This window comes from Ambystoma mexicanum, chromosome 11 (assembly GCF_040938575.1).
Source record: "Ambystoma mexicanum isolate Mex_15411 chromosome 11, UKY_AmexF1_1, whole genome shotgun sequence".
Taxonomy (NCBI): Eukaryota; Metazoa; Chordata; class Amphibia; order Caudata; family Ambystomatidae; genus Ambystoma; species Ambystoma mexicanum.
The window spans coordinates 387,141,902-387,165,576 of record NC_090934.1 but is presented as its reverse complement, the minus strand read 5'-3'; the positions used below and the strand labels follow the sequence as shown (position 1 = coordinate 387,165,576).

Below are 23,675 nucleotides of genomic sequence, written 5' to 3'. Positions count from 1 at the left end.
ATCCCCTGTAGTGTCTGCTAATGCCCCCAGATCCGCGTTCCTTTCGTTGGAGGCCCCTGCTGGTTGTCTCAGGCCTGTGTTGTTTCTTGATTTCTCAAAGGGCTCCCTGCTGCCTCCCCTATCTTCCTCCAACCGGCTTTATAGCCTGCTCTGTCCTGCTCTTACCGTGCTGTTTCGTGAGCGCGGGGGGGGGGGCGGGTTCTGCAGTTCCTGTATCTCAGCCTCCGCGCTTTGCCGGATTCTGGCAGGGACAGTCCCGGATCCTTTCTCCAAAGGAGATCGTCTGTCCGTCGGGCTCTCCCGGCTGCCGCGGTGCAGGCCTCTTCTCACCTCTCCTTTTCTTCGGGGAGTCTCACCTTTGCGTTCCACCCGTGATGTGCTTCTCTGCCTCCGCCGTCGCTGGGGACTCTTCCTCCTTCAGAAACTCCACCTCACTGCATAGGTGCCGCAGGTGTATCGTCCTCGATTGCTGCTGGTGCTGTGGCTCTCCGTTTCCAGGACTAAGTGCACTCCCAGGCCTGGTGCGCCGCTCCCATGGCTAGTGAGAGGGCCCCGATCCTGGGCTGTCCTCTTCTCGCAGCCGGGCTCCTTCTCTAGTTCCTGGGATCCACGCCAATCGTCTCCGCTGTGTCGTGCAGAAGTGGCACCTCGCGATTGTGTGGTGCCCCTTGGGTAAGCCTGGGACCTCCATTCTTCCACCTCGCGGTCTCCAGTAGGGCCTATTCTCACTCTCCTTCAGATGCGCGCCAGATTTCCACAGGGGGCCCTGGGCTCTGCTGTACGTCAGAGACTTGCCTCATCTAGGAAACATCGGGCACCTGCATTCCGGAGCCCGGCGTGTCTCCAAATCGCTCGATTCCTCCAGCGCCGGTTCCCAGCTCGCCAAGGGGGGTCCCGGACTGCCGCGGTGCTACGTCTCCCTGCCTCTTCCACTTCTCTGCCTGTTCGCCCCGGTCCTCTCCCTCGGCACTGTCTCTACCTCAGCCTGGTGTCGCTGAGGACTCTATCTCCCTCCGACACTCTGCCTCGCTTGCAGCCACAGCTACCTTGTTCACGGCCGGCGCTGGTGCCTTGGCCCTCTGTTGCCTGGTTCACGCGAGTTCCCCTCTGGCCCGTCGTGCTGCTCCGACGGGTGTTAAGACGGATTTCTGAACTCTGTCCTGGTGGCACAGAAGTTCAGAAGGCCAACCTAATTACTTGGAACAGGGTAACCTCTGGACAAGCCAGACCAATCAAGGTAGCGATCGCGGCGGTCAAGACTAGGTCTCAAGAGGGGTGAGGGTGACTGAAAGCCCGCAATGAGCACACAAAGCAAGAGCGCTAACAAACTACTCCAAACAGTTGTTATATCAAAAATAGATACACATTTATTTTAAGGCCTTTAAAATAATGACCGTAGCGAGAAAATCACAATATCACAATATTAAACCAACACATACCATATCAACACAATATATATACAATTACACAGTCGCAAGCGTTTAAAGCACGAAATATGTAGTCCACCTGCCAGGGAAGGAAAACGGGCAGTGCGATAATGCTTTCGACTCAGTTCGCCTTCATAGGCACCTAACTAGATGGAAGTCCGAGCCCTGCGAAGAGTGGAGCCTTGTGCTCAAAGTACCTGCCACGCCGGTGCCGACGGGCACAAGGGGAAGCTCTTCGGAGGAAGTCAGGCGGTTCACGTTAGTGCACAGCAGAAGAAGAACAGGTTCCGCAACTCAAGCGCAGCCTCCACAGCGAGCAGAAGCAGAGCGCGAGCGCGGCAAAAGGGTGCTGTTTTTACACAGCAGGGAAAAGCAATGGGATACTGCAGGAGGGCGACCAGATCCTAGATATACTACTCACCGGTCCCCGAAGCAAGCAGACCCAGGCTTCTCCACGATAGTTTCAGCAGCTGGCAGGTTCAGAAGAGCAGGGAACGCTTTGTAGTTGTGTAGAGCAAAAAGACGTCCCAATCGACGAAACCGGCACAGTTTTGTTGCCGCACAGGACAACGGAGCGGCCGTGTGTATTCGAGCCAAATGAACCCTCCTCCCTTCAGACCTGGGGACGCCAAGCGTACGAAGCGTGGGAGAGGGACAAGGACTCGCAATACAACACAACCTGGCGGCGGTTGCAGGGCCAAACTCCTTTGTAAGCTGGTCAGTCAACTGGATGGCCCAGAGACGCTTCCGAAGGCTTACTTGGCAGGAGATGGTTGAAGATGCCGGGAATAGCTGTTCCTGCTATTCCAAAGGTCGAAGCACCAGTACAGGCCTTCTGGTTCGATCAAAGGAGGACAGGGGCTCTCCGGACGACAGCAGTGCAAAGGAGGATTCCTTCAGCGGGTCACCAGCGATTCCTCGGTCCAGCCTCGTAGTTGCAGGATACTTGGCTCCTGTATTCCTTCGTTCGTGAGAACTCAGGAGATCGACATGGTAGTGGTGTTTCCAGCCCCCTCTTATCCACGGTTCCCTTCGCGCCAAAACGGAGGGGAGCCAATGGGAGATCCGCTCATCAAAACACATACCATACGTGGACCAATCACGGACCACGGTGGTCCCAGGCATTCACACCACCCTAGACTCTCTGGCACCCAGGATGTGTATTGGGACCAGACATCCCAGCCCACACCCTGGAGGCACACAAACGACATGTAGAAGCCCGCGAAAGCAACCACGTTTCGCGGGAAAGTACATGCCCAAATAAGGAAGGGCCCGGGTCGCCGGACCTGGGGAAGGTGAAGGGAGCAAGACGGTCAGTGGACAAGACAAAGGAGCCTCGCGGCCTGGCCATTTTGGGAGCCAGGCCACCATTTTGGGTTCAGTGCAAAAACGTGCTCAGAACGCCAAAAGGAGCTCAAAATAAACAAAACGATCGCTGCCACCATTCCAGTCCCTGAATGACTTGCACCGATCAAATACCATCCTAAAAGAGGATCTAGGGCCTGTAGAAGGCTAGAGACCCAAGAGAGCTGTAACTTAGCTTACAGTGCCCTCTTGTGTCGTGTTGCACTAAAGCTGCGACACGATAAAAGAAACTACGGGAAACCACGTTCCCCGGTACTGACTGTCTTAAGGGCATGTCAGTTTCCCCGTAAGAAAGGAGCGAAAGCCCAGAGAAGTGCGGCAGAAGGCTGTACTTCTCTGGCAAAGTCAAGAACAAGGTTAAAAACAATAGCAAAAAGTTTAGGGGTTGCCACATGGAAGGAAAATTCCCTACAATTACGAAATCTTTCCTAACAACGGGCGAGAGGTCCTCAAGCGTGGGCTGTCTTCTTCCCACAGGCCGAGTTCTACCATTGGCGCCTGGGTCCCGCGCCGATCGCTGTGGCCGTGTCCTGGGGGGGGGTGGGACGGCACCTCCCGACTGTGTGTTGCCAATTGTTGGTTGTCTCTGCTCCGGAGCGCCGCACCTTCACTCTGCGGCCTCCAGCCAGGTAGGTCCACTCCCTCCGTCAAGCGCACGCTCGGTCTCCACGGGGACCCAGGGTTCCACTATACGCGGGACTACTCCATCAGTCCCAAAAAACCTCTGATATGCTTGATCCGGAACTTGCTGTGCTTTCAGACAGCTTGTTTTCGCGTGGCTGTGAGCTTGTAAGAGCTCCAATTTTCCCCTTTAATTGTTGCCTGCACGGAGGACCCGAGGTGCACGTCCTCACGGTCTGGCGGCCATCTTGGAATCGTTATGCATCTCTTATTGTCTCATGTATGCCACCGTGGGGAATGGCTTAGGGAATTCCTCAGAGTCTCTCCTGGCGAGGTCCCACTTGCTTCGACCCCTAGGGAGGTTATTGTGGAGCGGGCTCACCTCCCTAGCCTGAGCAAGTGAGGGGGGGGCTACTAAACGTTTAAGAGAGGGGGATACTGGAGCAAAACGGGGCGTCGAAAATTAAGATCCAGGAATTGGGCCATCTGCACGGTGGGGGTGCGCCCGTTTAGGCTTTTTTGACATTTTATGAAATAGAATGATGGTAGATCATCCTCCAGAAAATGTGTTGGGCTAATCCACACACATTTTCCTATGCTCACAGGACGAAAAACATACACCCATGTTCTATCGGTGGACAGAGCCTACAAGCGCAGCTCGCCCTATCATATTTAGTTTGGATATGACAGCAGGAGTACACAATGCCTCTCCAGAAGTGGGGAGGACCCAACCTTCCCCCTTCCATGGCCCGTCTGATTAACTAACAAAGGCTCAGTGGATCCGTGCTGCTCTTTTGTTGGTCTCTGCAGCTGGTGGCAGCGATTATCATACGTATACAGTGTATTTCAAATAGGTGCTCATGAGGCGTGATTGCACTGGCTAACAAAGGAGACAGGAAACCCCAACAACCTTTCATATGCAACCGTGTCAACCTGAAGCCAGCTCCTTAAACCTTGCACTTGCAAATTGCTGCTGCACTACCACTGTTTGTTGCCTTTATTATTTATTTATTCATTTATTTATTATTTATCTGTTTCTCCTCTGCTTCGCACTTTCCACTTCTCCCCCTTACATGCACTTTTCCCCTCCCCCTCGCACTTGCGCGTTCTCATTGTCACTGGGCCTAGTAAGATTGCTGTTTTGTTCTCCCCTGTTCCCCTCCCTTGCCTTGTCGCGCTCTGAAGCCATTGTGTACGAGCGCGATAGAAATAAAATATCAATATCAATTGTCCTGTCTGGGACTGCGTGTTTACAGTAGTCCACCCCGCAGGGGGACCCCATTCATAAGGTGCGAGAATGTGTTTTGCAGGAGCCAGAGAGTCTGGTCTTGCAGCAGCTTCAAGGGAGACCTGCCGCTTTAATCAATCGGGAACCACAGAGAGCTCCATTAACCAGAGAGACCCTTGATCCACAACAGACAGGAAGATGGGTAGGATTTAGTATCACATGTGTTCACCCCCTTTACCTTTTCTGTTGCAACGCACTCTGGTTATGACCTCATGCATACAGGAGATTGTCGGTGGGGACCCAGGATTGGCTCATTAAGGTAGGCTTAGCCTAAACTATTCCCTGTGGTCAGTCTAGCTTTAAATGAGGGCTAAGCACCTCTTTTGGCAGATCATTTGAAGCCTTCACCAGAAGCAGAGGGAGGAACTCCTCATTGGACCCTGGCTTAAAGTACAGTCCGTTTTATATCTTCTGGCCGTGAGGGAAGGCCAGGACCTCCAAAGAGATCCCTCCCCTAAACATCTCCCAGGGAACAGGGGGAGATACCGAATCCAGTAGACCCTCCAGCAGCTCCAGAACTGGTACGCAGTCAGCACACAGCGTGCGCTGCTAGGCTCTGCAGCAGGCTTCCTATTTGGGAAGTGCCAGAAGGCCGAAACCAAGAACAAGGCAGCTGCCTAACACAGTCCTCAGCTTAGGGCTGTCCGCCTTAAAGGACGACACACGCCCCATGAAGAAGCTGGGAGAAGTGCCTCAACAAGCATATCTATTGACGTCTGCCTTAAAGGACATTTCTGAGCCTGTCGAGTTCCTCGAGCTGCAACCAACTGCAACGCTGACCAGTGTTTCGCTGCAGTCGCTTAAAGACATCCGAGACGTCTCGAACAGTGCTTCAGAACCACCAACCAACATGAAGACAATGATTCCTGAGCTGCTGTGTAGGCCAGCCTGCAACTGTTCATCCAGTGTCACGTACCGAACTGTCTTGCCGCCTGATAACCGCAGCTGACTCCCATCTTGAACTGTATTACGGAAGCCTGCAAAGAGCACTGAAGCCGACTCTACCCTGTTGAGCACCAAGAACACCTACATCACAGTGTACACTGTGGTTCTGTACCTCTGGTCCTTCTCAGAAGCCCCCAAGAGACATTTTAAGACCCATTGCTCCCTTTGTGCTGAAGCCAAGTAACCGTGAACTTTTGCAGTTGTCTACCTTCCCGACCACCCTCCTGTCAGTATCCAGAGTGCATTCCTTTTTCCCTTTTTGAAACGGTCTGTCCTCTGCATTCCTTTACCAGGGGGTTAGGGGGGTTGTATTTCATAGTGTTGCTAGAACTGTCTGTTGTGGTATAAATAAAGTAGATATTTTTGATACAACCTTGACTGTACAGTCCCTTTTATCATTGGGCAATATTTGTATTTTTGCTGCGTTGTAACTAACCAACGATTCACAACTTTTCGGAGATAAGCCTGCTGTTCCATCCACGTTGCCAAAATTGGACAAGGATGTTAATAATTTGCTTGTGTTTCCAATCTGTTCAGATCTCTTCTGGTGTACTTGAGGTGTGGAGCTGATTGATGGTTTAGAAACCAATATTCACCCCTGGACCATTGGTGCCCCGGAAGTTGATTTGTCACAGTCCCTAAGATAAAGCGAGCATCCCAGTAGATGCATAATAAAGGGCAAGGATTTGTGGGGGTGAGGATGGGGAGGAGAGTGAGAGAGAGATTGTAGCCAAACCCTGACCGGAGCGGGAGGAAGTAGTGTAAACCCAGTCCCACTCAACGGCCTCACTACAGAATCCTTATGCAGTTTGAATTAAGGAGCTAACACCTGGGACTGAGAGCTAAGAAGAAAACCAAAAGAACTGTGAAAAATAGGGTGCGGAAGCCCCTTAAAACCCAGGACTGGGAGCTCACAAACAATGTGTAGATTTGCTGAGGGACATCCAGCCCCTGGTCTTGCAAAGTACTGTCCAAACCTTTGTTGGAACACTTTACTTTCACGACAGATGTTTTCTTTGGATATGCTTTCCCAGAGCACTACCTCTCTTTAAGGAAGTCATGGTATCAAAAGTATGACAAGAATCCAATTTTTGTATTGCCTAGCGCACACCTGGATTAAAGATATTTACAAAATTTGTAGAAAATTAGCAGGGTGCCGGGGAGAATAACAACCTTGACACTGGGTTGTTTTAACCTATGTAAAACCAACAGATTGTCCACAAGCTTGTGGAACTCTCCCGTCCCCTGCACACCCTTTTAAACTGTATAGACAGTCGACATTTTTACACAATGGTAGTAGTAAGTTTCTTTAAGAAAAGAGAAATTTGTGAGAAAAAACAATTTTCGACACTGTTAGTGTAAAACAGAGTGATGCAGACCATCGATTTTAATTTAGTTTTAAATATCTGTTATAGATATGAATTTCAATTCATTCATCATCCGGTCTTAGTGAACATGATAACATAAACTTATTCATTTTGAAGTCACATTCAATAATATAATTCAAGGGCATACAATGTGTTTATCACACTTTCTACAAAATTAACTTTTCACATGTAATATCCATAGGAAGTGATAATAAATGTTTTCTCGACGCGTTTCGGGGTGTCCCCGTCTTCAGGATTTGTTAGCCCTCTTCTTTACCGTTAATCTTTGGTTCGCCTACAATATATGATACAGTAATCAGATTTTTAGGTTCTCACTTATAACTGTCATTTAACTCTTGAGAAAAAAAACGTAAGTATACTCTTAAACCTCTCGGAATTCTTTGTGCACGGTAGTACTGTGCTAGTGTAGTGGCATGTAGCTTTTGCGCTATCTCCCTTCTGATGACCCTCTCCAATTGTGTAATGAGTTTCTCTGCACTAGTTGTTGTTGGTGTGATTGTTTCGATTTCCTTCAAAAGACTAAAATTCATGTGGCTTCCTCTTCATTAAATGCCAAGGTTGTGGCGTGTTTTTCTGTGATTGCATTAATCTTTGAGAAAGACATCCCTTAGGACAGGGAGGTGAGTTTTGATATTTCAATTGGGTGCTGCTATGGCTGTTGTGTCACTCCCTAAGAATTTTTAGGGGCAAAGAACAAGAATCCAATTTTTGTATTGCCTAGCGCACACCTGGATTGCCATTTTCTCACATAGCACATGTATGTGTTTTTACAGACACAAGCGGAGGATTCTCCCATTGCTGCATTATCTCCATCCCCGAAGACTCACACTTCGTACTACATCGACTTGTTCCAATGAAGAAGTAGCTTTTTACAAAAATACCGAAAGGTAATATTTTTACTCTCAGATAGACATGACTAGATTTTCCTTCACGAATTCAGATCTCTCTTTTAACTGAGCTTTTTCTACTGTTTTTCTATCACATCTACAGGTTGTATAGCAACTGAGATATTCAACAACTATTGGGTTGACATTACTGTTAATAATAAATCCAGTCAGGATATTCCACATTGGACATCCAGGTGATTATTGTAAAAAGTTTTTTTTCTCAAGAATTAAATGACAGTTATAAGTGAGAACCTAAAAATCTGATTACTGTATCATATATTGTAGGCGAACCAAAGATTAACGGTAAAGAAGAGGGCTAACAAATCCTGAAGAAGGGGACACCCCGAAACGCGTCGAGAAAACATTTATTATCATTTCCTATGGATATTACATGTGAAAAGTTAATTTTGTAGAAAGTGTGATAAACACATTGTATGCCCTTGAATTATATTATTGAATGTGACTTCAAAATGAATACGTTTATGTTATCATGTTCACTAAGACCGGATGATGAATGAATTGAAATTCATATCTATAACAGATATTTAAAACTAAATTAAAATCGATGGTCTCCATCACTCTGTTTTACACTAACAGTGTCAAATTGGTTTTTCTCACAAATTTCTCTTTTCTTAAAGAAACTTACTGCTACCATTGTGTAAAAATTTTGACTATCTATACAGTTTAAAAGGGTGTTCAGGGGACGGGAGAGTTCCACAAGCTTGTGGACAATCTATCAAAAGTACGACAGACACAATAAACTATATTTCAAGGGTGTTTATTGAACTTTGCATGGTTTGGAAAAAAACGCCTACCTAATTCTAACGATGGGAGCAAGCCACGACTATCAAATAAAAGAAAACGCTGTCCTAGTCAAGTCCAGTTAAATCAAAAATGGCCTATACTAAGAAACCTATTGCCAAACCCTACTCTAAAGAACAAAAGAGGTGTGGGATGTTGCAATGTGTAAAAAAATAGTGTGCAATAAACAAAAAGGTCCAGGTAAGGTGGTAGTTCGGGACTGCTGAACTGTAACTCTCCCTTCCCCATGTTTCAGCACGGGACACGGTGGAACAATTTAGCAGGTGGAGCACACTCTGACTTCTTTGTCACGAGAAGGCAGTCTTTAAGGCACACCAGCACCTTTCAGCATAGTGTCCTTTTTGTATCCTATAAACCTCTCTTTGTTGAAATGCCTTAGTTCAAATATAACAATTTAAACCATTTTACATTCTCTACCCTTGGTCTCCCTCAGCCGGGCTCAGACTTCTTTATCATTCTCTACCCTTGGTCTCCCTCAGCCGGGCTCAGACTTCTTTATCTTTCTTCTTCTCAATGGAATCCCCCTCTGCCGGGCTCAGACCATGTGTTTCAAAGAATGCTTCACACAACTTCATAAGGACAGACTCCCCTCGATCGGGCGCAAGCCTGCGTTCCTTTTTTGCCATGGTTATAAGTTCAAAGTGGGGTCGGGGGTAAGGTTCCCAGATAGCATATGGAATGGAAAGGAGTAATAGAAAAATAGGGAAGGGGACACCGCATCTCTCCATTGGGTGCCCCACTCCCCTGGTACCCCCTCATCCAGGTGATCCTCCAGCCCTGGTCCACCCCCAGGAACTGGATCCAAAAGCGATGGCCGCGTCCGGGCCACCTAGATGGCAGATCCCAATGGACTAGTCCGTGAGACACCCTATGGTTTCTCACACTCTGCCAGGACAAGAACCACCTTGACAGCTTTTAGTTTAATTAAGGCACTGCTTTTGACTAATTCTGTACATGTTCAGTAATAAAACCCTTTGTTAACCAGATTCCCTGGTCTGGTCTGTTTGCTGATCAATGCCCGATTGTGTGACAAAATATCGCAGAACACATGGGACGCATGCAAGGCCCTCGGCACTAGTCTTAGAAAGGAAGAAGTGTTTTCCACTAATTTGGAGCAGTCTCCGGTACCCGCCAACTTTCGTTCTCTGCTTATTCAAACAGAAACCCTTAACCTGCAAAGACAGAACCAGCATGTGGGGCTGGGCGCCACCAGGCATACTTTCGCCTCACTACTAGATGGGGGACCCGGGTTTTAAAGACTTTCCGCATTTGGAAACAATGGTGATGCACCTGAATCACAACCAATACTGTGACACCCAGGCAATGGCAATAATGCACATAAACTCCACTGCATTATTAGACAATATAAATAATGTGACATGGCCAATAGCCTGGCTGTGTGAAGAGAGGATGAGGACCTCTCTGTTGAGGGACCGGGGGGGCGGGGGCAGGTGGGTGTCCTAACAGGGAGCAATCCAGAGCCAGTCCTTCCCTTGAGGAGGATGGTGGCAGTTTATAGAGGGACCCAGATCCTATCCACCCCCACATTGTGGCAGCTTGCTGCTATGCAGTACACATTTGTCTCACACCATGCCACATATACTAAGTGCTGACCAGAATCTTTCTGTCTCCTGCCAAAACCACAAACCTACCATGAGCCAAGGAACCAACAGGGACTTTGCAATGGGGCCTCAACTCCTCATACGAACTGTACTTACCAGGGGGCAACCTGGAACCAAGCTCTCTAGCATGAACATGGACCCTGAATGTCTCAGTCTGCCATGAGTATTCTGTGATGGGCCTGCCTGGAGACAAAGGGCAGGGCTTATCCTGCCATTGAACATGTCTGCTGATTGTCACGCCCTGCATGGGAAATATTGGGATAGATTGTTTAAGTTAAGTAAACTGGTGGCAGGAGGGGGAACATAAAAAGGACAGGAAGCAGTTTTTGGTTGTTTGGGTGATGTCAGAATAGATGGAGGTGGTAGACCAGCGGGAGGAAGATGGGAGGAGCAGTGTGTGGAGCAATTTCTGAAGGTTAGTGAGCATAAGTGGTACTGCTTTGTGAGTGTGTGTGGTGTGAGAAACCAGAGTGTGTCTCATCCGCTAGTCCCAAGGGATCTCTCTCTGGTCGCCAGGGCACAGCCATCACCTTTAAATCCAGATGTTGGGGGTGGACCAGTGTGGGTGGATCACCTGGGGCAGCGTTCTTTGGGCCATGGGGGTGAGGCAGCCGATGGTGAGACGCAGTATTCCCCCTTTTTTTGTTCATCTACCCATCCTATTTTGTAGGATATTCTGAGGTCCCAACTCCTGCCCCCCCCCCTTTTTACATAAGCACTGGGCCGAGGAAGAGGGTGACTGAGAGTAACGAGACTAACTCTTATACATCGTACTGGATATTCCTGTTAATCTGGTCAGGAGAAGTCGGGCACCTGACTTCAAGTGCATACACCTGATACCAATTAGCTTTCCTCACACGGATTAAAAGGCACCACCTGAAGACACATTCTGATCAAGGTGAAACACAAGTACGAGCAGGATTCAGGGGCAAAGGAAAACCTACTGGAGCAGAGCGACAGACCAAGGGACGAGAGTAGCGTGTTGAAAACCCCAAGAGTTCCCTACTGGAAGTCGTTGCCTCTGACAGGCCGCGAAAGACACGTGGAGAAGGCCAAATCCAGCAAGTGAAGACTGCATTGTGTTTCAAGGATGCCAGCGACCCTCCCGGGTGAATGGCTGAATTGGGGAGGCGAGGCCAACCCTGTGGTACTAACCTTGACTCGTGACTGTGAACACGTAAATCCAAGAGAGAAACGCACACAGCCAATGATTGGCAATCGACCTAAGAGACCAATGTGTGTTAAAGAAGGTTTGAGGTGGCAACATTGTATCATAAGTGAAGGCTTCATGCGTATGGCTGAGACGCGAAGGAAAGCAGACCTGTGAATGAACTTTTGATGTAAGGACAGCTGTGAAATCAGCGATACCAAGTAACAGAGTGGTCCGGCGAAACGAAGTAGCCCATTCGAAAGTCCTTGTTTGTAGCGATAAATGGGAATGGACTGCAAAAGTGGAATAAGTGAAATTAACCCTGAGAGACTGGGAGAATAAACCGCTTAAAAGTGAACTTTGAGTCTAAGTGGTCCTGTGGAGGCCTGTAAAAGAAAGCCACGCACATTTGAAAGTCTTCGATACCCAAAAGCAGTCTGAGCCTGATTTGAGAGAGACCCGAAGTGTAATGAGCGTGGGGAAGAAAGCCCCTTGCAAGTTTTGTTGAACTTTGTTGTGAAAGGTCTGATCCCGACAGAGGGTGACCTGGGTGAGGTCTGAGCCCAACAGGGGAACACACACTAGAACTGTGTTTGTGAAGGGGTCTGAGCCCGACAGAGGGGGGCCTACATGAACCTTTCTTGATAAAGCATTATTTGGAACCGGAAAGGGAGATTTAAACATGGAAGGCTAGGCGGGCCTCGATCCACTTTTTGGAACTGTTTATTGTACTGAGGACCCGAGCCAGAGTGTGTCATCCTGTCTACAAGGACCGTGTTGTTTAACGTGGGGGCGGGGGGAGCTGATTCAGCTACCTTTTTTATTCATTTGAACTCTGATTTTTTTCCATTGCATACATTTTCCCTTTGTACACTTTTTTGTACAAGAGATAGGGGTTTTGTTAGCATAAGCCATTTTGATTTGACGGACACTACTAGGACTGTTTTGTTTATCGTTTGATGGTCGAGACTACTCCCATCTTATTTATAGGGCATAATAGGAGTTTTCTTACCCCAAAAACTTCAATAAAGGTTTTTACAAATTGTACCCATTGTGTCCGTGTCATACTTGTGATGCCATACCTCCCCTACAGTGGTGAGTGATGGGTGAAATAGTTTAAGGTGTGAATATGAAGTGTGGGGGACTGAGTGAGAGGAGGGTGTCTGAATAGAAAGCGGATGGAGTGGAGTAGTAGTGACAAGGAAGGAGCAGTAGTGTTCAGGAGGGAGCAAGAGTGCAGAGCAGGGAGTAGTAGCAAAGAAGAGTGTGGAGTTACATCAATGGGTGGAGACAAGGGCTAGAAGAAACGAGACATCGGAGGGACAGAAGTGTAGAGGGAGGAGGCGAGTGGAGTTTGAGAAGGAGAGGAGCCGGAGGTCACGAGAGGGAGATGCGAAACTGTGCGTGGTAGAATGACTTAATTAAATGGGTTGTCTGTAGGGGCTAATTCCTTACCCCTATACAACCCTAACTGCTGGGTAGTTTAGGGCCAATTTTCCCTGAGGGGGAGTCTTGTTAGAGAAGGCAACCTGCCTTTAAGGCCTCATATCTAGATTGTAGACAGTAGGGGTCAATATTCAGTATCTACTAACCTTGGGTCAGGGATGTCTGGGTTAGGGAGGAGGTGGTGTTTTGCAAGACCAACGAGGGAGAGACGGCCATAGGGCCCATTACAATTTCAGTAAAAACCCTTGAACACTCTTTGAGGCTTTGAGTAATTCATTTGCCATCTGTGATAATAATGAACATAGATATAAAAGGAGGCAGGAAGAAACTGCAGTTGAGGAATTTGATTTGGTGGTCTAAAGAGAAGGTGCCTTTGAGGAATTTGGGATGGTGGTCCAAAGAGAAGGTGCACAATGGGAGGGATGGATGTAAGTGGATACAGAGTACTGAGGGCTTTAACTCAGTTCCTGACCCAGGACATATCGCAAGGGGATTAAGCTACAACAAGTCTGCTGGCTGCTATATCCCAGAAGTTGGCAATGCCCAGAACACAAATAATGAAAGCAGAGTCTGCAAAGAGCTTTTTCCACAGTTTCCGTGAGGAGCAAGAGGCCACAAAGGTGAAGCTGGAGCCTGTTGAAGGCTTGAGGCCAGGACGGCGACCTTTGACTGGTGGTTGATAATCATTTAGTCTGACAAGGACCAGGACGAAGGGGAGTGGGGGACATCCTTGTTGGTAAGAGCAACATAAACACCAATGCTGGATGTGAAACGGGCTCTGGTAAAGTGTCCTTTAAAGCAAGAGTGGGGGGGGGAATTATTCTTGGCAAGGTTTTTTTTCTTCAGTGAAGGTTTGTCACAATCCTGGAGAGCTAAAACTGGAACTAAGATGAAAAACCAAGAAACTTGTTGGGTGCTATATCTCTGTACTGTGGGCAAGAAAAGAAGCATACAGAGTACCATCACTTTGGAACTATTTAGATCATATTAGTGTAACATGGACTCTTTAGATACTGTGTAGAATAGTGCATATATTTGTGTTCATCCTTAAACTATTTTCCCAAGCTATTTCTCCGTATATGGCACATGCTTGTTTCTGTGTTTACCAGGTGAAGGCACACCCCTGAATGCTCGCGCCAGAAAAAATACAACCCGCTAGGGAATAAAGGCCAAGAGATTTCTTGCAGGGATAACAAGTTTTTAATAGCACAAAAAATAAGTATGCCAGCAAAGAACTCTGCTACTTGAGAACATTCTGCCGAAAAATAGTACAAGCAGAAGGTTATAAGGCAACACATCGTCATTATGTCATACATACAGTAGATATCCGCGTGGCTGGTTGGTGAGACCCTATAAATGGGCCTGCTACATAGGGGATGCCAGACTGCAATTGGTCCAAGCCCCGTCCGTCTGTCTTCCATCATGTGGGGTCAGCTGGGCTCATCTCTCAAGGGACTGAAGGTCACGTTCCTCAATAGTTACTATTGCAAAACATTGCTACTCTAATATTATGGCGTGCACCTGGGAAACTCTGGGACTGGCACAGGGGGACTCTCAAAATCATGCTGACCCACACATTCTTTACTCAGTTCATATCTCACTGTCCGCACCCAAGGTTTCCACCCTCGCTTTGGACCATAATTGATTCCTCCCCGTTCCTGGTATTACAAAGTGTGTCATCATGAAATAAGGTGAAATTATTGTGTTCTTTCACATCTTTTAAGACCATTGGATTTATGGTTGGTGGTCTGAGGTCCCCTACTATCGTGGAATTCAGCAGTCTTGGACTGGGTCAGTTGTGGGTCTCCTAATGTTTTGTGGGTTGGATGGTGGTTAGAGGTCTGATTGTGGCCTGGCTGTGCTGGATGCCTGGTGCTGTCTCGCGGCGTTGCAGGGCGCATTCCTTTTTGGGATAATAAGTATTCGCAACAGTTAAGGAACAAAGAGAGGTTTCTATGGGAATTAGCAGCGCAGGTCTGTCTACCATCAGGGCTTGGGCCTGTTCTGGTTTCTTCACCGGGCTGTGTTTACCACACAGCCGTGCAGGGCCGAATGTCTCTACCATAACTACGAAAATGGCATCTCCTTATATGTGCGCACTGCATCTATGCATTTATATTTAATATTGTATCCGTGCAGAGTTTCTTAGCACGGCCCCCTGCCTCCTGGTACATCGCACAGTGTTTCTATGGGCCTCTCCTCACTCTAAAGCGCTGAGGGGGGTGGGAAAGGTTAATTTCCTTCCCAACATTCTCCCCTTTCGTTACCTCTGCAGTAACAAATTCCTTTGCATACTTGAGGGTGTTCCTTTTATTGGCATCTATACCCTACATACATCCCACAGGGTTTACGCTGCTCGCACATATTCTTAGGGAGTGCACGTCATGCAGATGCACCCCGCACCCCTGCTAAATCTACCCATACTTAGTTCTAATTTTCAGGGGGAGGAACAATAATTGTGTGGTATAGCCCGTCTACTTCATCTCCATCGGGTATGGGGACCATGCAGGGGATAGGGTGGTTAGTTTGTATTTCTATCTCTTTTGTATTATGAGGTACTTTTGAAACGCCAATTGAAACCATCATCATTGCGCTATTAGGCACTGCTTTGGCACAACATCTCAGTCCCATTTGGCATGTGCAGAAAAGAACCAGGATGAACAAGATGACGGGCACCAGCAAGCTTGATCATTATGACGTTGAACCCATGTTTGGTGTCGTTTGCCAACTGGACCAGTTGCTAGCATACAATCTGCATTAGTTCTTGCCTGTACGCCGGGCCGCAAGAGCGAGGCAATATTTTTTTCAGCAGAGCTAAACAATCGGTATTCTTCAGGTATCTCCCAACGCAGTGCTGTTGAGTCTTTTGATAGATAGTTTGATGCTCTCTTCTCCCTATGCAGCTTATCATATTGGCTCTTTCCGGGTAAGATACAAACTTCTGGCAGTGGCATTGGGTTCTGTTCTTGGAATGCCGGGGAAACTGTTGGTGCTTTGTCAGGCATTTGCCCCCTTTCAAGTGTTTTTCTGGGACTAATACTAGCGCTGAATGCAGCGTGGCCAGTGACCAGGAGCCCCTCCCATGATGGTGGGTGGTGCTTGTTGGCTACAGACCAGCAAAAGTCCATCACTGCAGCCGTGCCCCTTTTCGGGTCTAGAATCAACAATGTCCTGTTGCATCATTCGTTTGTGCCGCCAAAGACAGTTCCTTCGCCGTGGAAGCACAGCTCGTTGCTCTCTTCTCGGTGCACTTTCATTGGCTTCTCCATTGCCGCAATCCATGATAATTTTGTGATATGCTCTGTCCATATTTGTGCACATGTCTTTCCCACGAACGCCACTACTTCTTCGTAACCCAGGAGGCCTTCGGCTAGGCAGCTGAGCGTAGCTTCCTGCCACTTGATGTTTCTGTACTTCACAGCTTCAGTCACTAAATATGTTTGTTGTGAGCAGTTGATGTTTTCTGGGTTGTTTTTGCATTGCACAGCGTCTGGATCGATAAGCTCTAGTCGCACGCTGTGTGCCTGGAAGGTGCTTTTCTTTTCTTCTACATAGCGCAAGATGAACCAGGCGTTGTGCCTCTATAATTGTGACTTCCTGTGGTACTAAAACCGTAGGTGCCCCGATGCGTGCGGTATCATTGAGCATACATAACAGCTAGCATTTGTCGCTGTTTTCCTACCGCACTCATATCAGCATACCGGCTATTTGAATGCTTGCGATGTCTGATATCTTCAATAGCATCCAGGTCTAGGCCATGGTATGCATTGTATTTGGGCCTGCACGCTTGCCTTTTCATTCTGTCATGGCGCAATACATATCTCTTTGTTAATATACAACTGCTAACGTTGTTGTTATTACTAATATCTGTGCTACAAAAGAGATTTTTAATTGTGGGAAATCAAATGTCTAAGATTTTGCTCATGCACACACTTATTTAGCAAGAAATATTTGCTTGCGTGTTGGCACTGTTGACACTTCTACTGTCATGGTGCAGGCTCCCAAAACCCTGAAACTGGTGAACCCATCCCGGACTTCGGCTTCCTTGGGGACTTCCCAGGCCCCAGTTAGGCTCACCTGGACTCGGTCATGGTAGGTGCTAAATACATGGGCCTTATACTTGGCTCTGAGAGGCTGAGCCATTCAGTACAGGGTGTGGCCTGGGACTACTTTACTTGGAGGCAGGATACGGTTAAGGGGGGACTATTTTCCTGGGACTACTTGCAAGGCTATTTAAACCGCACCCTGCAAACTGAACACGCTTCGCGTTATTCTGCACTCCTGCAGCGTAACGCTCACCATGTCAACTCAGCTCTTGCCTCCCTTCTGCCACGCCCGTCCAGAGTCTTCTTTCCATCGGCACCGGAGAAAAGAGAAGAACAGGAGTTATAAACGCATTGAAGGCCTTACCTGCAGAACTGTTAGGAAGAAACCTGTGCAGTTCCCTTTGGGAACACTGCAAAAGATTTAGGACTACAGGTGTTAGCAGTAAACCCACTTGGTAGCAGTCTGTACCACCTAGATTTACCTGGTAGCTGTGGCTGAGCAGTCAGACTTCCCTCAAGAAGAGTTAGGCAGTATGCAAAGTATACACAATAGGCACTCGGGTACAATAATACAAGCAAACACTGACCAGAGCTTTGGTATCAACGTATATAATTATTTATTTAAAAACACACTGTTTGAAACACTCCAGCACTCTTATTGTAAAACACTCCAATAACAGTTACTATTATAATATATACAACCCTTATTCCTTATCAGATAAGTTTTAGTTAACACCACTTATTTTCATACAGAGGTGAGCGCTTAACTATAGATGGCACTCCAATAAGTTTATGAAGAAGGGAGGGAAAAAGACAGAATATGGAGAGATACACCACTCTAAGATTTAGGAACACTATAAGCAAGGCAGAAGAGCAAAAGTCACTTGTGAGCCAAAGTCCATAGGCTGGGCCCACTCTTAGAGAGAGCAGAGCACAAATTCGCCCAAGATCACACAGGTACACTAGGCTTAGAAAGTCTTGCAGAGAGTTCGAAAAGAGTTTAGAGAGGCTCAGAAAAGTTTAGCCAGGTTGTCCCAGGCTAACCCAGGTTCGAAAGCCGGGGGCTAAATCTACCCCTTACAGTCGGTGGCAAGGGAAGCCAGGTGGGACACGGTACCTTAAGTGGGAAGGATCCTCCAGCGGTGGCAGTTGTTCCTGGCAGCGGTTGCAAGTCTCGTCATCCAGGGGAAGAGAAGACTCGACTGGGAGGAAAGATGAAGGTCGTTGCACTGCCAGGGAAGAAACCAGCCGCAGAGTTTTCCGGTTAAAGGTACTACCGTTTATTTTGCGGTCGTGGTAAAACGTGGTATTCCGGTTGCCGGGGTGCTTGGCACAGGCAAGGCGGCCACGAGATGCGTCGGGAAAAGACGGTGAAACTTGTTATCCCCACCAGTCAAAGGAAGAAGACTCTCCGGCGGGAGATCTCCTCTGTCGTTGGGGAAAAGTGGTGAGACGGTCCAGCAGGGCTCCACCGGTGGTGTCGTCATGGCAGGTCGGCTCCGCTTCTCCCTCGTCGGATTCTTGGGTCCTGTGGTGACTTCTGAAGTTCCAGTCCCCAAAGCCCTGCTCTTATGCAGAAAACCCCCATTCACTCAGCCTAGCTGTCACTCAAACATGCTAAGTGGTGAGCCGACCGTGCCAATCAGGACGGAGTGCGACTTGAGTTGCCTAGGCAACTCAGTCCAGGGGGCCTAAATCCCCCTCCACCCCTCCTAAGTACCCCAGACAGAGTGGCACCACTTTGGAGGGCTTCTGTGGAGAAGCCCGCCAAAAAGTGGAACAAAGGGCTCGACTTGGGTTGGAGTTACAGAAGAGAACACAAATGCCATTTTAGAACCGAGTTTTGGCAAAAAATACCAACCGGAGAATTAATATTAAATAAATAAACCGGCGGTATGTTCGAGGCTATCGTAATTAAATAAATATAGTAGCCTCGAACAATGGGAAAATCCCATAGAGAAATATTTGCGGTTGAATATAAAAAGTAGTATCCACTGCCACCAGCCAAAACTCGATCAGGGGGGACGGAGATGTGCCCCCTCGACTAACAGACTCCGGGGCAATCGAATTGTCCCAGCCAGTACGTCCACAATATGATGGTTTGTACTGGTTCTGTTCAGAATTCAAGACTAGTAAAGTCAATGGTGACTTTACATGCCCTGGGAGACAGTAGTCAGTCCCAGGGTATGGAGTCTATACTGGGGGGTCACTATGACACCCCTGTGTTACTACACATCACAAAAACACATGAAGCCCTATGGAGTAAAAGACCCCATAGCCCATTAAAACACATCTAGAGTCAAAGAAACACACTCAAATCATGCCCAAGAGTGAGGGTAAAGGAGTCTCACTCTTGGCAGGAGAAAAAAATAAACCCCAAAAATCCAGCAAAGCTGCTGGGGGACTCACTAGGTTAGGAAATTCAGCCTAAGCAGAGAATTCTCCCTAACAAGAACCTCCTGATCTCGCCTTCTGCTTACCCACAGACCGCAGCATCTGTAGAAGAGCAGAACTGAAGGTACCCTCTCGGGTAGCTACTCCCCTGAATTCGGCTACCTCGAGGAACTCCATCGAGCAGTTTTTCATCATTCCAGCATCGCGACGCAACTCAACCCGGCAAGCGGCTCTTCATCTTCTTCCTGGAACTGTGCCGCACCTGCCGAACAAACAGACAAAGCAGGTTAGTCGCACACAGCAAGGAAAGCTAAATACAGCCCAGTGCTATACTTACCAGCTGGAATCCTGCTCATCATTGTCGGAAGAGTCATCCATCATCCGAAAGCCGCTTAAATCCGCACCTGAAAGACAAGAACAAACATTAGATATCTCAAGCAGAAAGACTTAAGGCAGCTATTTCAAGGAGTTATTGGAATAGAGACTTACCTGCTTACTCCGGACTTTCCACTTCAGCAATCCATCGGATCAGTGAAGTAACTAGATCCTGGAAAGACTGTGAAACCGCGCCCCTGCCAGAGAGTGCAGGCCGGAGAGCTCGCCCATTAAAAAACCAAGGTGAGCCAGAGGAAGAGAAGTGAAAATCGGAAGGAACGGAAAACCAAACCCAGCTCCATTCAATTGGCTAATATCTTGTTTCAACTTGCAGATGAACATCTCCTGAGGCAAGAACGAAGGGAAGACGCGAGCTAGCACCCTCAGTTAAGCAAAGCGACACCAGTGCAGACATCATCCTTCGAACACGAGCACGCCCCCGTGGAGACCAGGTGAACGTGACGGCTACTACTTGTTTGGGAAGTATTATACATATGTACATTCGCATTTGACAGTGCAGTTGCGTTTGGTAGTGAACTTCCACTCATTTTCTTCCCTCCCCCCAAACATTAATAGGGTACATAGGATGGTAGTGAAGTGTAGGCCACAAATGTAGGAATATAACCATTTAGAATTAACAGTATATCTTTCTTTTGAATATAAATGATTTATTCGATGTTGAGCGCTCCATGCCGTACACTCCTCTAGAGGAACAAAACTGGGCAGGGAGGGGGAGAAAGAGAGAGATATTCTTTTACTTAAAAGTGCTTATCCTTTTAGCAGAAATGCATGTCTATTTTCTGGGACATGCAGTTGCATTATTAATTTTGAGGTAGTTATTGCAAGGTAGATTGGTTGTTTCTTTTGGATATTGGGGAGCAATTTGGGGGTGCCCTACAAACATCTGAGAGGTGAATCCAATATCCAAGCCCTTTCACTTCTACTGCGAGAGGGGTGGAAAACACCACTTCATAAGGACCATGAAATCTAGGGTTGTTCCATTTGTGCACAAAGCTCTTGACATAGGTCACCAGGCAGCAATGGCTGGGCAGGGGTGGTATCTGTGGCAAGTTGCTCTGCAGTACCCTGTGCATTGTCAAGGCGAGGAGGTGCGATCTGTCGACATATATTTTATCGCACGTGTAGGGTTTGTTAAGTACTCTTTTGATTCCTCACCCAGAACTGCTGCAGCTCTATGGGCATCTGATGCCCTCCTAACTGGGGAGACGGATGTGTGCATGCCTCTACCAGTTACTATTTCGTGTAGTGAAAGATGATGGTCTTTACTTGGCTGAGAGCGCAAACTGAACAGGGCGAGGGGCAAACCATGCACTCAGTTTTTTTTTAAAGTGGTGCAGACCTTGGAGAGCTTGCTTTTAAGAAGGCTGTTGATTCCTTCCACAGTGCCTTTTGCTTGGGGGGTGTTAAATTGAGCACGTCCAGTGTTTAATGCCAAGTAGTGCTGTGATTTCCTTAAAGAGCTCATTGAAAAAGTGGGTGCTGTTGTCGGATTCAAATGTATCGCACACACCCCATCGAGGGGAAAACCTTGCGCACCAAACATTTTGCAGCGCATCTGGCATCTGGATGTGCACAAGGTCCAACTTCAACCCATTGTGGAAAAGGGCACACTACAACTATTGGGTGCTGTCATGATGCCTACTCCCGGAGAAACCAGTCCGGGACCAGCGTCCCCGGAAGCAGACCTCATGTTCCCGGGGAAAAGGCCAACAACCCCTAGTAGGGGCTCTTTGGACACTGTCCTGGTGCCTTTGGCGCCAGGCTCATTCTGGACCTCAGTCCTGGCGTCATAGGCGCCAGGCTCATATAGGGAGTGTTTATGTGAACTTACCTGATGCAGACCGTGCTGCCAGATCCAGACCGCTTTGAGGCCTGAAGGGACTATTTTACCTGTGGGACTATTTTGCCACTCGGGCGTGGCCGGGGAAGAATACGTACCTGGAACTACTTTGGGGGCTATTTAAGCCACGCCCAGACAGCAGCTCACGCTTCGGGTTGTTCTGCACCTAGCAGCTGGACGCTCACCGTGTCTGCTCCTGCATCCTGACTCCAGCCACGCCCGCCTCCATCCTGGAACACCTGAAAGGAAAGAAGAGAAGGGAAAAGGTGAACAGAAGAACATTACCTGCTTCTACCCGGAGTCCGGAGTCATCACGCCGGCAATCCTAAGGGAAGACATTTATTTTAAAAACGCATCGCGTTGCTCGCTGCAGCGCCGCGTTCCACTCACCTGTTCACGAGGCATCTCCGTGCTCCTTAGCGACCATCTGCACGATCCGCGCATACCTGCGCCTAAGGGGGAAGAGAAGAACAAAAGGTGAGCAAAAGGAACATATTGGGGAAAGCCAGATTTTCGCCATAAGACTTACCTGATTATTGTTGGGAGAATCTTTCCTCATCTCGGGTCGGCACCGCTTCTTCGGCAGTACCGTACCACGGCCCCTATGGGAAAAAAGACACACGCATTAGTGGGTGAATATAAGGACATTAAAGGAACCACCCATCATAAACTCACCTGAGTTTACCTTTGGCGAATTGTTTCCTCTACGCGAAATCTTCACTCAGCACCTGTGATAAAAGGGATAAGAGACAGACTATTGAATATAAAGGCAAATAGAAAAGGAGGCCAACTCTTGAACTTTTACAACAGTATACTTACGGCACCTTGCCAGGAAAGTCAAGTAAGCTTGGATCCTCACCAATCCGAACACCAGTGAAGTAACTGGATATAATCGCACCCCTGCACCAGAAGCAGGATGGAGAGCTCGTCCTTTCAAACCTTAAGGTGAGAGTTAACGGGGAATTTCGGAGGTGGTCTGAGGAGAGTGAAAGAGGGAAGTGGGAGGCCGACGCGCTACTCCGCAGGTAGTTAATCCCCTTTCTCCAGCTGCCGAAGGATTCTCCTGCGAGTCAGACAAGCGAGATTTGGGGGTCCTGTCCAGTCGGTCTTCCGAGTTCTGCGCATCAACTTAGAAGAGGCCGCAGCAGTCCAGACCTGGTCAGCATCTCCGTGGGAGTCAGGTGAGCGTTACAGGTATCGTGAACCATTGCATCTCTCTCCCATATCTGCATAATCAATGTGTAACTCCCAGAACTGCCCAATAGTGTGAGGCATTGTGCCTCGTATTGTCCGGAGCATCATGCCAGTGTTGACAGTTTGACAGGGGGTGCAGTGTATAATCATATTCGTGAGGTGCTCCTGAAGGTTTGGTATAAACCAATCTAACTGTATGTCTGCCGCAATATGCTGTTTTGGAGCTGTGAGATGCATTCTTGTCTCCAGAGTAGGTCCGTGGGGGACTGTTTACACCCTCTCTTGGACCATAGTTCTTTTTCCTCGTTTGATGCTCTTCCCTGTAGTTCAATCAATTGGGCAATGGGTAGCGCTGTGTATGATGTTGGTTGTGGATCATGTAATGGTGTAGTTCTAATGTATTCCGAATTTACTATGACCGGAAGGTAGGCCACCATTTTGGCCGCAACATCCACCGTGGTGTTTCCTAAGGCTATTTTGTCAGTGTTACTAGTGTGTGCGGCGCACTTGACCACCAGCACCACAAAAGGTGTTTACATTTTTTTTTTAAACATCTTTATTGCCTTTTTCCTTTCTTGAATGATCGGCATTAGCTTTTGCTACAACAGAGTATTTTGTTATGCAGATCAGTGATGCATTCGTTTACAAAAAGAGTTAAAAAAAAACAGATTAAAGCAAACCAGAACTAAAGGGTATGGAGCAGAATTGACCGTACTTAACTCATATAACTTTCGTCCTTTCCCATCCCTCCCATCCCTCCTTCAGAGTCCCAACTGTGTTGCCTATGCTTTTTATACTGTTGAACAGTGTGTGGTTCTTTGAGTGCCTGCAAGCTAGTTCGTGT

The 23,675-nt window shown here is 47.9% G+C and overlaps 1 protein-coding gene and 1 long non-coding RNA gene across 2 annotated transcripts in view; both read left to right on the top strand.

Moving 5' to 3' along the window:
- LOC138503418 (uncharacterized) overlaps window positions 1–8,515 on the top strand; it is a 36,127-nt gene extending 27,612 nt beyond the window's left edge. The window contains exons 2-4 of the long non-coding RNA XR_011279633.1: window positions 7,808–7,921; window positions 8,025–8,115; window positions 8,207–8,515. This is a non-coding gene — a long non-coding RNA (uncharacterized lncRNA). The remainder of the gene's footprint in view (window positions 1–7,807; window positions 7,922–8,024; window positions 8,116–8,206) is intronic.
- Window positions 1–23,675, top strand: part of PTPMT1 (protein tyrosine phosphatase mitochondrial 1) — a 401,721-nt gene that overhangs the window by 86,867 nt on the left and 291,179 nt on the right. The gene's annotated exons all lie outside the window — the stretch shown is intronic.